This window comes from Eptesicus fuscus, chromosome 20, assembly GCF_027574615.1.
Source record: "Eptesicus fuscus isolate TK198812 chromosome 20, DD_ASM_mEF_20220401, whole genome shotgun sequence".
Classification (NCBI taxonomy): Eukaryota; Metazoa; Chordata; class Mammalia; order Chiroptera; family Vespertilionidae; genus Eptesicus; species Eptesicus fuscus.
This window is the reverse complement of record NC_072492.1, coordinates 10,037,995-10,053,614: the sequence shown is the minus strand read 5'-3', so window position 1 is coordinate 10,053,614 and position 15,620 is coordinate 10,037,995. Positions and strand designations below refer to the sequence as shown.

The 15,620-nt window shown below is 41.9% G+C and overlaps 1 long non-coding RNA gene across 1 annotated transcript; it reads right to left on the bottom strand.

Annotated features, from left to right (window-relative positions):
* Positions 1–591: 591 nt before the first annotated feature.
* On the bottom strand, positions 592–12,283 carry LOC114227059 (uncharacterized). Its single transcript, XR_003613142.2, has 3 exons — positions 12,051–12,283; positions 1,538–1,643; positions 592–910 (listed from the first exon to the last, which is right to left on the bottom strand). It is a non-coding gene; the product is annotated as an uncharacterized LOC114227059 (long non-coding RNA).
* Positions 12,284–15,620: the final 3,337 nt, after the last annotated feature.

The following is a 15,620-nucleotide window of genomic DNA, read 5'->3' as shown; positions in this document are numbered from 1 at the left end:
GTGACAGAATTTGCTTCCTTTTTTAAGGCTGAATAACATCCAGTTGTATGTATGTACCGCATTTTGTTTATCCATGTATCCGTTGATGGACACTTGTTGCATCTACCTTTTTCCTATTGTGAATAATGCTGTTATGAACATGGTTGTGCAGATATCTCTTTTGAGAAGCTGCTTTAAATTCGTTGGGTATGTATCCAGAGCAGAATTGCTGGATCATATGATAATTCTATTTTCAATTTTTTGAGGAACCACCATACTGTTTTCCATAGTGGCTGCACCATTTTTCATTCCCACCAGCATTGCACAAGGATTCCAATTTCTTCACATCCTCACCACCTCTGTTAATTCTTTTTTTTTTTTAATGGTAGCCATCCTGCTGGGTAGGAGGTAATATCTCATTATGAAATTATATTGTTTTGATTAGAGGGGAATTAAGTGAATACATTCTCATTATACATTATTCAAACAATAAAGATACAGCGGAGGCCTGTTTATCCACCATCCAGTCCCGTTTCCTAGAGGTGACTGTGCATTCCACAAATACTTAGGTGAATACTTAGGTGAAAAAAGAATTATCCCTTTCTCCTGACACTCTCCTAGGCTGGATACGACAATGAACAAAATAAGCTCACCACTCAGACAGTGGCTGAGGGAGGAAATAGGAAATGCATTCTGGTGACTACATCCGGGGATGTTGTCTTCAGTGGACTGCCCTTGCTACCACCATAAGTGACCGTGGGGAGGTAGGGGTGGAAAATTGGGACAAAGGAGTCAGTAATGACCAAATTCTCAGGCGCCTCCCATAAAATCTCTTCAACAGGTCCTCCGGGACCTCTGGGCACAGAACCAAGGTCTATGAGCTTCTCAAGAGCTTACAACAGGGTTTGAAGCCTGGAAATGATTATTGGCTCTAAAATACAAAAGGAAACCACAAAAGAAAGAATAATTTATTATTTAAATGCATACAAAGGTAATATTCCAACTTCAGAAGCTGTTAACTTTAGCATTCACACAGCATTTCACTCATTTGAAAGTAATCTGTGGACTTGATTTCCCAATTATGCACAGACTTTTTGGGGAAAAATATCAAAGCAAATTGCAAATGAAATGAGTTACTCATAGACAAATAATTTCAAAAACAAATTTATAAAAATCCTTTCACTGTCCCCCTAATTATATTTAGTGTTGATTAAATTATGTTGTTATCATTCTTTCCCCCCAAATTATACTTAGAATGCATTTTCGTCTGTTTGCTAAAACAGGTTTAGGGCTTAGAATTATCCCACTCAACCTGGCCAGTGTGGCTCAGTTGGTTGGCTGTTGTCCTGTGCATCAAAAGGTTGCCGGTTTGATTCCTGGTCAGGGTACATGACCAGAGTTACAGGCAATATCCCCGGTAGGGGGTGTGCAGGAGGCAGACGCGTGTTTTTCTCGCTCCCTCTCCCTTCCTCTCTTGATAAAAATCAATGAAAAGCAGGTTCCATGAAAAGCATGTGACATATAAATCAATAAAAAAGAATTATCCCTTTCTTCTGACCTTGATGTTCTAGGAGTGTGGCCCTCTCTTGGTTTCAGGAGGCTGGCTGATGCTCTCAGTCCATTTCTGGGAGCTCCTGCCAGTGACCTCATCACGTAGAAGAGACCTAAATGAGTAGGAACAATCTTCTCGTTATTCCATTCACTTTACTATTCTCCTTGCCTGGGGCTCCTTCAACAACGACACTTTTTAAAAAACCTCAAACAAGTATTCCGGTAGCCATACTTCTCAGTCTTCAAAGGTCAAAATGGAGTTTTTTTAAAGATAAAATATTGCCCTTGAGTACAAAAATAGAGAGTAAAAGTGTAATGCACTACTGGGAATAATAAAGAACAAATTAGGATAATGGTTCCTACTTCTTGGTGGCCGTCGAGAGAGGATTACTACATATTGGTGAGGAGTAATAGTTTAAATTGGCCACTGGGGACCCAAGCATTCAGTAGATTATTCTGTATTCTTTTGCTGTGTCAGGAATATTTTTTTTAAAAAATATATTTTATTGATTTTTCACAGAGAGGAAGGGAGAGGGATAGAGAGCCAGAAACATCGATGAGAGAGAGACATCGACCAGCTGCCTCCTGCACACCCCCCACCGGGGGATGTGCCCGCAACCAATGTACATGCCCCTGACCAGAATCGAACCTGGGACCTTCCAGTCCGCAGACCGACGCTCTATCCACTGAGCCAAACCGGTTTCGGCAGTGTGTCAGGAATATTGAATAAGGAATTGGAAAGCAAATATTGCATCTCCTCAAGGTGTTTGTCATTCTCACTTGCCGATTTTCCTCCAAATCTCTTTTCAATCAGTGGTTTTCCTTTTCGCCTGTGAACCTCTGCCAATGTCCTCCCCCATCTCCTCGTTCCTTGAAACTTGATTGACATTCCGCCCTCTAAACTTGACATCCATTTTTGCTGACAGCTCTCTCTTGTTGGGTGTTCCCCAATTATGTCTCTTTATCTCCTTGGAAACTGTGTAGTCTTAAAATACCTCAATGTCTCTTACTGGCCGCCCCTTCATTTACTGCACGGAATCACAGAACTTTAGAGCTAGAATAGCTTTGGGGTCACCTCTTCCAAACTTCTCATTATATATAGAAAAAAGGGGAGACGAAGATCTCATTTCATCTTCAGCAACTGCAAAGCCAGGATCCCAAATGAGACTACCTTCCAGTTCCCCACAAGATTACAAACCAGGAGAGGCTCTTTGCTCCTGTCCCTGGAGATGCTGTAGAGTTGGGAGGGAGGCTGATGGATCCTTGAACCGAACACAGAAACTAAAAGGAAAATCCCAGGGAGGCACAAAGTGGTTGGATGTCTCTCTTTGTGAAATGTAGTCTAGAGCAGAAGGCCAGATACCAAGACTAGGGGTCAGACCCTGCCAATTCTCCCTTTCACATTGTTCTGGGAAGATCACTGCCCCTACCCTATTGCCATGTGTGGCAAGAAAACAGTATTGGCCCAGTGCCAACTTAATGCCAGCCCAGGGCAGTGGGGTTAGAGGAGACAGCATTGAAGCAGACACAAGGCGCTCAGAGGGAGGCGGCCCCTAGAAAAGAGCAATGTCTGAGGACTTAGGGAGAAAGTACGGCCTGGTTGGGAGAGGCAAAGGGGGAAGTGATTGCTCATAGACAGCAGCACCGGAGGCTCTCTGAATGCTCAACTACACATTCCAGCCATGTTCTGGTGGGCTCAAGGACTCATGAGCTCCTGAGAAAAAATACAGTCAAACCTCCGTTCTCAAACATCTCCCATCTGGAACAATTCGGTTGCGGGTTTGTGTGTCTCAGTTGTCCAACAAAATTTTGGTTCTCAGCCTGACCACTCTTTCATGCCAATACCTGTATGACCATCAGGCACACTTCTCTCAGGCGACAAACAAAGTAGAGAATGTGGGAGTGGGAGTCAGTTTACTGCTAAACCTCGCATTAACATCTCAGGAAATTGTGCTGTGAATATTTTTGTTTTTGTTTTTTGCTTTTGAGGGTCTGGAATGGATTAATTCAATTTACATGGATTTCTAATGGGGAAAAAATGATTTGGTTTTCGAATAGCCTTCATGCATCGGGCCTCTAGTATCTTGATATATTATAAGCCCTCTGTTAGCCTTTTTAAAAGTTCTTATTACAATACAGTTTTATAATTATTGCTTCATGCAGTTGTTATTAAATCAGATAGGAGAAAAATAAATGATAGCAAAAATATATTTATACTGTCTTTTATATTTACTTATATAGTTATCTATACTAGTGTTCTTTATTTCTTCATGTGGATTCTAGTTACTGTCTAATTCCTTTTATTTCAACCTGAAGGACTCCCTTTAGTATTTCTGGGCAGGTCTGCTAGTGGCAAGTTCTCTGTTTTTGTTTATCTAGAAATATCTTAATTTCACCTTCATTTCTGAAGGATTTTTGCTAGGTATAGAGTTCTTGATTGATAGTCTGTGTCTTTCAACACTTTGAAGGTGTCATTTCACTGTCTTCTGACTTTATCATTTCTGCTAAGAAGTCAGCTGTTAATCTTGTTGAGGCACCCTGGTACATGATAAATGGGTTTCCTCTTGCAGCTTTCAAGATTTTCTCTGTCTTTGACTTTTACCAGTTGGACTATGATGTTATTTTGAATTATCCTATTTCAAGTTTGTTAAGTTTCCTGGATGAATATATTATTTTCATCAAATTTGGGGTGTTTTTAGTCACAATTTTTTCCAATATTATTTGTTCTATTTTTTTCTTCTCCTTCTGAGACTCCTATTAGGTGTATATTGGTATGCTATAAATTATTCTATAGGTCTCTGAGGCTCTGTTCTTTTTAAAAAATTCTTTTCCTGAGAGTTGATTATCACTATTAACCTATATTCAAGTTTGTTGATTCTTTCTTCTGATAGTCTAAATTTGTTATTGAGACCCTTTAGTGAAGTTTTCATTTTAGCAGTTGCACTCTTCAATTCTAGAATTTCTATTTGATTGTTTGTTTGTTTTTGTAATTTATATTGTTTGTTAATATTTTCTACTTGGTGAGATACTATTGTCATAATTTCCTTTTATTTTTTAGACATGGTATCCTTCAGTTTTAAAAAAATTTCTACTAGCTAATTTAAAGTCTTTGTCTATTAACTTAAACATCCTTGCCTCCTCAGAAATATTTTCTGTTGGTTATTCATTTCACAGGGTATCTGACGTACTTTTCTGTTTCTTTATATTTCTTTTAAATTTTGTCAAAATTACACATTTATAGTATATTGAAACAACTTGAAATCAGATTCTCTTTCCTCAGATTTATCATTGTTGCTGTTTTTTGTTCTTGTTGCTGGTTATTTGTTAAATGACTTTCCTGAATTAATTCTATAGATGCTGCATTCCCTGCAGCATGAAGCCCTTGAGTTCTCTGCTAGGCCCTTTTTAAAATTCTTATTTTTAAGTCTGTTTTCTAGGGTTCACTCCTGGTTCAGTATAATTTAGTGGTGAGTCAATGATTGGTCTGAAGTTTTTTAAATGCCTTGTTTGTGTGTCTTCTACCCTTTGACAAGGGGAACAATGTCTGAAGGTACACATTCAAACTTGAGGCAGCTTGAATGCCTAAACAGCCTTAGCTTTCACTTTCTAAGTGCACAGGGCCTGAAGGTCAGCCAGAGGTGAGTGACTGGGGCCTTCTTTCCAAGGTCTTTCCCAAGCATGCACATGTGTGCAGCCTTCTAGATCCCCAAGAATATGTTGGAGCTTTTCAAAGTTCCCTGTGGCTTTCTAATTCTCCAGGGCTTACTTTTAAACTTTTGCTCTTGTTTGTTCCAACCAAAATCACAGCCTTAGGCAGTTTAGGTATTTCCAGCAGATTGCTATTTTTTTTTTTTTTTTTTTGTAATGCCCTTGAGAAGGTTCATCTACTGTCCAAAGTCAAATCACATAGCCACAACACCTTGGGAATGGATGTTTTCCTGGTAGCTGCTAATTCAGACAAATATTGACTATGCTCTAGGGATGGTTTTTAACATAGCACCAAAAGATGTCCGTGTTCTCCAATAACTGTGAGACTGCTGACTTTTCATGGCTACTAGGCCACTGATATGGGGAGGGAGAGAGGACAGGAATAGGCCCAAGTTACAATTCCACAGATACCACTCTTTTATTAAAGTTCAGTCGTTTTTCTTGGATAGATGATTTTCAGTTCGTTCAGTGGCTTTGATACATTTCCAAAGTTCTGAAATGGTTGATTTAAGTTGTTTTGTCAGTATTTTTGTTGTTTTTATGGGAGAGTGGTTCACCAAGAACCTCACTTCACCATCCCTAAAGTTGATCTCCCTTGAAAGCATTTTAAAGGGAGCAGTACCTCAGTAAGATGGGAACTGAATCCAGGAAGAAGCGATGAAGCATGCAAAGTAAAGGGGAGAACATAGTCTAGAGAAGTATAATGTTACCTTAATTAGCAAAGCTTCTATCCTATAAAAATACATATATTACATATAATTCAGAAATAAAGTCATGGAGTAGAAACATGGCTGGGAAAGGAGAATGGGGAACTGATGAAAGGAGGAAAGACTGGAGGGTTATGGAAGTATGCTAGGGTACTTGCCCTGTTTAAGTATAGATTTGTTATGCTTAAGATATTGAAAGGGAAAGAATAAACATAAATAAAGGTCATAATAAGTTAGACCTTATTATGAGAAGAGTATAAATTGAATGTATTATTTTTGACAGAATAATTTGATCTTGTCAATGGAAAGTAGAAAATCTAAACTTTTCATTTGAAGAAAGAAATTTTGAACTATTCCAAAAATGTAAAAGAGTAGAAAGAAAGTTTAGTAAATGGAAAACAAAGTGAGGTAGCAGAAAGAAGACCTAAAATAACATTAATAAATACAAATAAGATGAATTAAACTCACAAATCAAAATACAGAGACTCTCTGATTGGCTATAAAAATAAGATGCAATAATATATTGTTAGCAAGAGATCATTGGAGCAAAATTGGAAAATAAAAGGATAAAAACATTTTATTATTTAACATTTAATATTCTTTTATTTAATATTTTAATATGAAATATTTAATATCAAGTAATATTTATTTAATATTTAATAGTATTTTATTAACCACATTATAAAAGAAAGAACTTTAGGGTAACAATTTTAGCATCAAAAGAAAAAAATGAATTTAGGGTGAAAAATAACAGGTAACAAATAGAAACGTTATATATTATATAACAAGACAATCATAAATATACATGCACTCAGCAATGTAGCCTCAAAATATATAAAGCAATAAACAGCTAAAATGGGGGAAATAGATATATCCAAAATTACATTTGGAGATTTTAAAAAAGTGTTTTATTTTTAATTGATTTCAGAGAGAGGAGGGAGAGGGAGATAGAAACATCAATGCTCAGAGAGAATCACTGATTGGTTGCCTCCTGCCTTCCCTGCCCTGGGGATTGAGTCCACAACTTGGGCATGTGCCCTGACCGTGAATTTCGAACTGTGACCTCCTGGTTCATGGGTCAATGTTCAACCACTGAGCCACACCAGCTGGGCTATTCAACTCTTCCAGAATATGATACATCAAGCAGACCAAAAACAGCAGAATAGAATATTTGACTAATGCAATTAATAATCTTGAACTAAAATATGTCTACACAGACATACTTCTTTTTAATTAACAAAGGAAATCTGTTACAAGTCACAAAGAACAATTTCAAACCATAATGAAATAAAGTTAGAATTCAATAAAAAGAGAACACTTAAAAATCCCAGTCCTAACCGGTTTGGCTCAGTGGATAGAGCATCGGCCTGCGGACTGAAGGGTCCCAGTTCGATTCTGGTCAAGGGCATGTACCTTGGTTGCGGGCACATCCCCAGTAGGTGGTATGCAGGAAGAAGCTGATGGATATTTCTCTCTCATCGATGTTTCTAACTCTCTATTCCTCTCCCTTCCTCTCTGTAAAAAAAAAAAAATCAATAAAAATATGTTTAAAAAATCCCATATTCCTGGGGAAAAAAATTAAATTACCTTTGGGCTAAAGAAGAAATGACGAGGGAAATTATGAAGTATTTAGAACTGAGTTACATTGCCAAAGTGTGTGCTGAGTTACAATGTCAAGATGTGCACTAAAGCAATACATGAGGGAAATTAAAATTTTTGACTACATTTATTGGAAAATTAGAAATACTGAGAACAGAAGAGTTAAGTGTGTAACTCAAGAAGTAAAAAAGAAAAGAAGAAGAGCAGTGGAGCGAACTCACAAAAATAAGGAAGAAGTAAATAACACATAATGGCAGAGGTGAAAAGAAAACAAAAAATAATAAAATGACCAAAACTAAAAACAAGTCTCTTGAAAATACTAAACACAAACCTCTGACAGGCGTAACTAAGCAAAAACAAAAACAAACGGTGTTCAACTGACTATAGGCTTTCCTTGCTCAGGCTGGCCAACTTATGGTTTCAAGATGGTTGTTTCTCCTCTAAGGAAAGGGGAACGGGAGGGGATGGAGACTATGTAGGAGGTGGAGTCTATATCTGGGAAAGTTTTGCTTTGAATAATAGTGGGGTAACAGTAGTGGTAAAATGCAGATTTCTACATGCAAGGGAGTCTGGGAAGGTAACCGTTTTCCTTGAACACAATGGTTAGGAACACAACTTGAGTCAAGAGAGAAGAATGAATATTGTGTAGGCATGCAGCAGTTTTTGCCTCAACAACTATACACGCAATGCATTGGAAAACTTGGGTGAAAAGCACACATTTTCAGAAAAAAATGTCATATGAATGAATAGAAAACAGTATAAACACTCATACACTAAGTTCCCTTTGTACAAGAAAACTTGTTCTACTAGCCTCCAGCACTCATTGCCATGGTGGTGGCCACCAAGGTGGTGGTGGGCCCCAGTTTGAATGGAGTCGTGACATCTGGTGGCTCTTCTCTCCCAGCTTATTCTTACTTAAATCCTTTTGGTTACAATGAGACTGATTTCTGGCCACTGATTAACAGAGTTATTTTAAGAAAATACCTTGTTTTCTAAAGGTTTTTTTAGTCCCTATCCAAGACAATGCTAAGAAAAATTTATTTACCCCACACTAGCTCTGGCGCTCTATGGAAGGAAAGATTTCTTCAAATGTGCAAGCATTCTGAGTCCCTGAGTTGGTTTGGCTCACGAGTCCCAGGGACAGGCACAGCCAGGTGTGCTTGCTGCTCACAGCTGGGCTCAGAGGCAAGGCGGGCAGCTGTTGTGAAGGGCATGCGGATCTTTCTAACAACTTTCCTTAGAAATGGCGGGCCCCTGGCGGCATCCATTCACAGCTCTCTGACCTCAGTTACCGCAGGCTCAGCGTCTCTCTGACCGAATCTGTCTCACTGAGGGCAAGCTTCTCACTATCCTCCAGCAGAAACCTAGAAAGCCAGTCACACCACCTCTAAGCAAAAGCATGCGTTTGGTTCTTTCCTTCCTGGAAGTATACTCTATTTTTTTTTTTTTTTCTGGGAAAAGGACACCTAGATTTCGATGTAACTTGCCAAGAAAAATAGAAGGACTGTTAGTTGACACCATCTGCTTCCGGAGAAAAGGAAGACATTGCAACGTGGTGACATCAGAGGGTGTCGGGATTTTCCTGCAGGTCTCCCGTGAAAAATCCTCTCAGCTTTTCCCATGGGTAATGGGGGCCCCGTGGGTGCCTGGTGAGATCAGACTCATTTGTAAACTCCAAGAGACCCTCGCTGTAGGCACCCAGAAATAAACAGGCGCAGCCAGTGTTGGAAGGGGAGGGAGGCTGAGGAGCAGAGGGTGCAGATCTGTGAAGCTGAAGTTATTTTTGTGGCTCTGACCCCATGTGGCCTGTTATCAGTTCTAGGAAACTCAAGTGGAACATGTAATCACTTGTCCTGTTTCTTTCACACTTACACCAACTCCTTCCCACCCTGACCAAGACTAAGGCAGCACTAGGGTAGCCTGTCTCCTCAGGAAGAAATGCCTGGGGCTGCTCTGGGCTGGGCCAGCTGTTGGTTGTAGGAAACCGACCACTGTCCTCACCAGCAGAAGGGTGTGGACAAGGAACCCGGAAGGCTGGTCAACCTTGAAGCTCTGAAAGGTCAGAGCCAACCACTCCCTGTCTAATTGAGACAATGATAACTGAAGCAAGCTCTACCTTTTAGTCTTATGTAAATACTTGCTGATTGGCTATTACTGGCTATGGGTGGATCCCAAACCTTAATAAAAGGGAATGCAAGGCCAGAGCGAGGAGGAGTCCTCCCCCTAGAGTTGGGCTCCTGCCTGGCCCCCAATATCGCCAAATTAATACTTTTCTAGTCTCTTTCATTTGTGTGCAGCCTCCTCCAGAACCCGAACCCTGAACCTGAACCCTGAACCACATGGGACATGAAAGGGGTTCCCACAGTTGGTACCTGTGTTTATTAGAGGCCAAGTCCAATGCAGGTCCTTGCAGCTGTCCCCAGGCCCCTCTCCTATCTCTCACACAAAGCTGGCCCAGCAATTGGCACCTGATCCTTGGGTTTTTCTGTAAGTTCCAGGCTCCAAGAGCTACAGGGTCTTCAGGGAGCCTGCCTCAGCCTGACCTGGAGCTTTGGGAAGGGGGCCAGACCCCGTTTGCCCAAGGAAGCACTGGGGAGTTTTCCCAATGTGTTTGGTGCCTCCTGGTGGAAAGCTGCTGAACTGCAGGTGGAACCTCTTCCTCCTTCCCTCCCTTCATTTAACCCTAATCATTTACTAAAGGCCCTACCAAATATTGGATGTTTGGGCTTCAGTTTATGAATTTGGAGGGGACACAATTCAGTCCGTAGCTCATACGTTACCTTGTCATTAGATCCTCGCAGGCTTCTGAGATGCAGTCCCTTCCTACCTGGACAGTCGCAATGGTCTGTCCAAGACAGACATCCCAGCAGCCCCGGAAGCTCCCTAACTCAGACCCGTTGTTCACAATGCAGCTGGCAAAAGAGAGTCAAAAAGCTTCAGTGCCTCTTCCCTGGCTGTGACACCTTCCCTTCCTGGAGGCAGCATGATGTTTGGACGAAGGCCATGGGATTTGCAGTGGCCATATCTGGGTTCAAACCATGCTCGACCCTCTGATAGTCATGATCCTGAGCAACTAAGTCAGTTGCTAATCTCCTGCACCTCCATTTCCCCTGCTGTAAAATGAGCATGACAAGCAGTACTGTATGCAGATGTTAGGCACAGAGAGGGTGGGCGCAGTCAACCTGGGTGAGTTCCCTTTCCTTTAGGGTGACATTTAGGGTGTCCACAATCTGATTCCAACCCATGTCCCCAGCCTATATTCCACCACTCCGCGTGTGAAATCCACAAGCCAACTCAATGAGTCGTCCCCGCCTTGTCCCTGCCTCTGATTATCGCTAGCTCTCCTGCGCGGAATAGCCACTAATCGGAATCATTATTAACACGGAGGTGGAGAGGACTGGCTCAGACAGACCTGGTTTTGAATTGTAACCTTTCTGAACCTCAGTTACTCCACTTGTGAAGCGTTGATGCTCTGACTCAATGAGATAAGCTGTGTCGCGTTCTCAGCAGGGTGTGGGAGCCCAGGTTTGTCACTGACGGCTGAGTTGCCAAGGTCGCACAGAAAATCCCCATGCAGGTGTTTTCCAGAGTCTCTTGTGGGGAGTATTAGTTCTGCAAGATCACAGTCGGAGTGACCCGAAGAAGGTTGTGGTACTGGATATAAAAGGGGAATTACAGGTCCAACAGAGCCAACAAGTTCGTTGACCACAGGGCTTTTCCAAGTCTTTAATTGCTAATGTTTATTGTAATTTTCTCAGAAGTGACAATAATTTACGTCATTTTCCAAACCAGTTAGCTACAAAATCCTTCGTTTTTTTTTAATTCTTTATTGTTGAAAGTATTACATATGTCTCCTTTTTCCCCCATTGACCTCTCCCCTGCCACAGAAAATCCTTTTACAAACAAATGTATCGTTATTGATTTCAGAGAGGAAGGGAGAGGGAGAGAAAGATAGAAATGTCAATGATGAGAGAGAATCATTGATTGGTTGCTTCCTGCATGATCCGGGATTGAGCCTGCAACCCGGACATGTGCCCTGACTGGGAATCGAACTGTGACCTCCTGGTTCATAGGTTGACGCTCAACCACTAAGCCACTGTGGCCAGGCCAGAATTCTCTTTTAATTGCCCCCACCCCACCCCACTAGGATTAAGTGTTGTACAAAAGTCATTTGGGAAATAATAGTTTAAGTAAACCTGAGAATAGAAGTGAATAGCTCATTCAATATTTGCTTTCCTTTTAGCTGGAACCAACATATGTTAGAACTTGACATTTCTGATAGCCCTGAGGCTGGGAGCTAAACATTTATTTAGTTTTTAGTTTATGAAGTTTAACTGACCTACTGGCTAGTCAACAGAGTAAAAGACACAGCTGGAAGTCGAAGTCTCCAAGTCCCAGTTCTTTCTTCAATGTGCAAACCTACTATCCATTATCTCCATAGGGTGTCTCTCTGAACATCCCAGCCCTCAGCCATCATACATGCCCCAGACTTCATGAAGTACTCACTGTTTGAACTTCTCATGTGATATTTAGCTTGTCCTGTTCGTCCTGTCTTGTTCTGTTTGTGTACATAATTTTGGTTATTCATGATGGGCCTCTCAGACCACACCTGTGTTTGTGCGAATGAGGTGCCTCTGAATATGGATTGTCCATGCAAGAAAGATCAACCACATGTTAGAAATTTGAGACTTTGAGCCACATAATATCCCGGAAGTCTGATTTCTGGGGAGGAGAAAGGACTGAAAATTGAGTCACAGGCCAATGATTCAATGAATCAGGCTTATATAATGAAGCCTCACTAAAAGCCATGGACTCCAAAGCTGGGTGAGTCTCCCTGGTTGGTAACACTCCATCTATTGTTGCATCAGTGTGCTGACCGCATGATGCATTCTGACTCCACAGGGAGAGCACGTGGCACCTCACACTTGGGACCTCCCAGACCGCCCCCTCTGCATCTCTTCTTTCAGCCGGTTCTGATTTGTGTCCTTTGGTTATAATGAAATTGTAATCATAAGTATAGAGCTTTCCGGAATCCTGTGAATGGCTCTAATGAATTATTGAACCTGTGTGGGGAGTGGGCCCCTTCAAATCTGTAGCCAGTTAGTCAGAAGTTAAGGTATCTGAATTGAGGGCAGTTGTGTGTCCTTAACCTGTAGAGTATGGCCTAACTCCGGGTAGTTGGTGTCAGAAGTCACTGCAATGATGCCAAGTGAAAGAAGTCAGACATAATGGAGTACATATGATAGTCTCTAAAAATGCAGACCACTACACAGACACAGTAGACAAAAGGAGGTTTACAGTTGTTCATATGGAAAAAGACGTGCAGGTTCTGATGATCACATCTGTAAATCTACTTGTGCCCACTCCTGTATAGTGACAGAAAGTAGACCTTAGAAAGCAGTGCTAAGACCAGGTAGAGTGAGGGGGAAAGGAGGGATTGCGAAGGGGCAGGAGGAAATTTGGGGTGTGTTTGTGTGTGTGTGTGTGTTCACTATGTTGATTGTGGTGTTGGTTTCGGAGGTGTATATATGTTAAAAACTTATCAAATTGTACAATTTAAATGTGTGCAGTTTATTATATGTCAATAATACATCAATAAAGCTAGTGTGTTTTTAAAAAAATATATTTTATTGACTTTTTACAGAGAGGAAGGGAGAGAGATAGAGAGAAACATTGATCAGCTGCCTCCTGCACACCTCCTACTGGGGATGTGCCAGCAACCAAGGTACATGCCCTTGACCGGAATCGAACCTGGGATCTTTGAGTCCACAGGCTGATGCTCTATCCACTGAGCCAAACCAGTAAGGCCTAATGTTGTTGTTGATTTGTTTTTTTTAAAGAAAGCTCAATGCGGTCCTCACCTGTGATGACCCTGTCCACAACCTTGCATGATTTACCCAAAGTCTACCGAATCAAAACCTTTCCTGATCTGGTCCTAAGCCATCTTTCCAGTATTGATATTTCTTGCTATTCTCCAAGTAGACCCCATACTTTCCACCTTTGTAACATTGCTCACTTCTTCCCTCCTCTGCCTGGAATGCCCTTCCCTGAGTTACCACCCTCTCTCTACTGATTAGCTTTCCTGTCCTTTAAGCTTAGCTTAAATGTAATGCCACAAAAATCTTCCTTGACTTCTTGAGTCAGAAATGATCTGTCTCTTCCCTAAACTCCCATAATGCTTTTTTGTGTGTGGCATTTTTTCAGTGTCTTGTGCTTCCTATGTATGTGTGCACGTATAGAAGTAAATCTTCCGCCCGGCCGGTGTGGCTCAGTGCTTGAGCATTGACCTATGAACCAGGAGGTCACGGTTCGATTCCACGTCAGAGGTGCTGGGGCTTCAAACTTGATCCCTAGGAGGGGGCGTGCAGGAGGCAGCCGGTCAATGATTCTCTCTCATCATTGATGTTTCTATCTCTTTCTCTCTCTAAAACCAATAAAAAAATATTTTTTAAAAAAGAAGTAAATCTCCCAGAAAATCTTAAGGGTAGGAGGTTATGTATTTTATTCATTCTTGTATTTTCCATGACAAGTAGCATAATTCTTTACAAATAGAGGCTAGTCAAATAATAAATAGCCAGAAACACACATTTCTCAGCATCCTTCCCATCTCATTTTTAGATCCTTAAACCATTATATCACTCAGTTTCCTTTCAGCTCTTCCTCCTCCTGCACCTCATGCTCCCCTTTCTCCTCCTCTTCCTCTTCTTCCTGGTGAACCACACTCACCCTCTTAACTCTTTCCTTAAGCCAGCGCTTGTTCCTCATCCTCTTGTTTATGTGAGGGACACACACATGTATTTTGGTATTATTTATTGTATGTTCTGTCTACACAGTGAATACTGTCTATACCCAGTAGACTTCAAGTGATAGCCGCCTTAAACCTTAATATTTAATGTTCCATCTTTTGTCCAATTTCTTGGCCATAGAGCAGTGATGACAGTTTCAGGCTTCGGCCCCAGGCTGGCTCAGAAGCCCCACTCTGCCACCTACTAGCTGTGTGTCCTCAAGCCAGTTACTTAGTGGTCAGCTTTGTCATCTGGAAATTGGATACGGTAATAATGGCTTCCATCTAAGAGGCTGTAGGACTAAAGGAGCTACACCTGTGAAGTGTTTAGAACAGTGTCTACATAGAGTAACTCTCAGTAGCCACTGTCCTTTTCACTTCGGGCTGAGAAGCGTTCAGCAAAGGAGTGGCAGACACGCAGGGCGTGGTTAGCCACAGACTTGCTTGGAGTTTGCATTGCTTGGGGACTCTGGGCCCCACCTGAAAGATTCTGATGGAGCCCAGGAACCTGTCTTTTTGGATATGCTCCTCAGGCGACTTGGGTGGCCGAGCAGGCATGGACCTGCTGGCGTAGCAGAAAACGCACTAAATTTGGGGTAAGGAGATCAGGGCTCTTGTGGTGTTTTTGCCCGTGACCCAATGTGTGACTTTTCCAAGACTCCATTTTCTTGTTTGTAAAGTGCAGCGAACAAATTTGCGTTATTTCTGGGGATGCTGTGGGAGGCCTGATTGCTAAAGGCATGTCTGTGGGAAGCAGGCTTGCTGTGCAGAAAGAATGCAGGCTTTGGAACGAGACAGGCCTGAAGGTGAGCTCCGCTTCTGACGCTTGGCCAAGCAGTGCCAGCCCCCCTTCTTCCTAACAGGACCCTGATTTTGCTTGGGGTGCAAATGTGCCCACTGGAAAATACTCCACCTCCCATACGCCTTTGCAGTTCAGGGTGGCCACGTGAGCAGACGGATGCTATGAATTTCTGGGAAGTTTTTGTTTTCCTGATGTAGGCATTCAATCCTGTGGCTCCCTTCGCCCTCTTCTCCCTGCCCGGAGCATGGATGAGAGGCCTGCAGGTGCAGCAGCCACCGGGCTGTGAGTGAACAATATGGGAGGGAGGCCTATAAGCTGAGGATGATGAAGCAAACAGATGAAAAGGTTTGGGTCCCCGGTGGCATCGCGAAGCTGCTGTACTAGCTCTGGACTGCCTACCCCTAGACTTCTTATGTAAGACAAATGAATCCCTAATTACTGAAGGTAGAGGTTATTTTTTTGTTGGTTATTTGAACCCTTAGGAAGACTT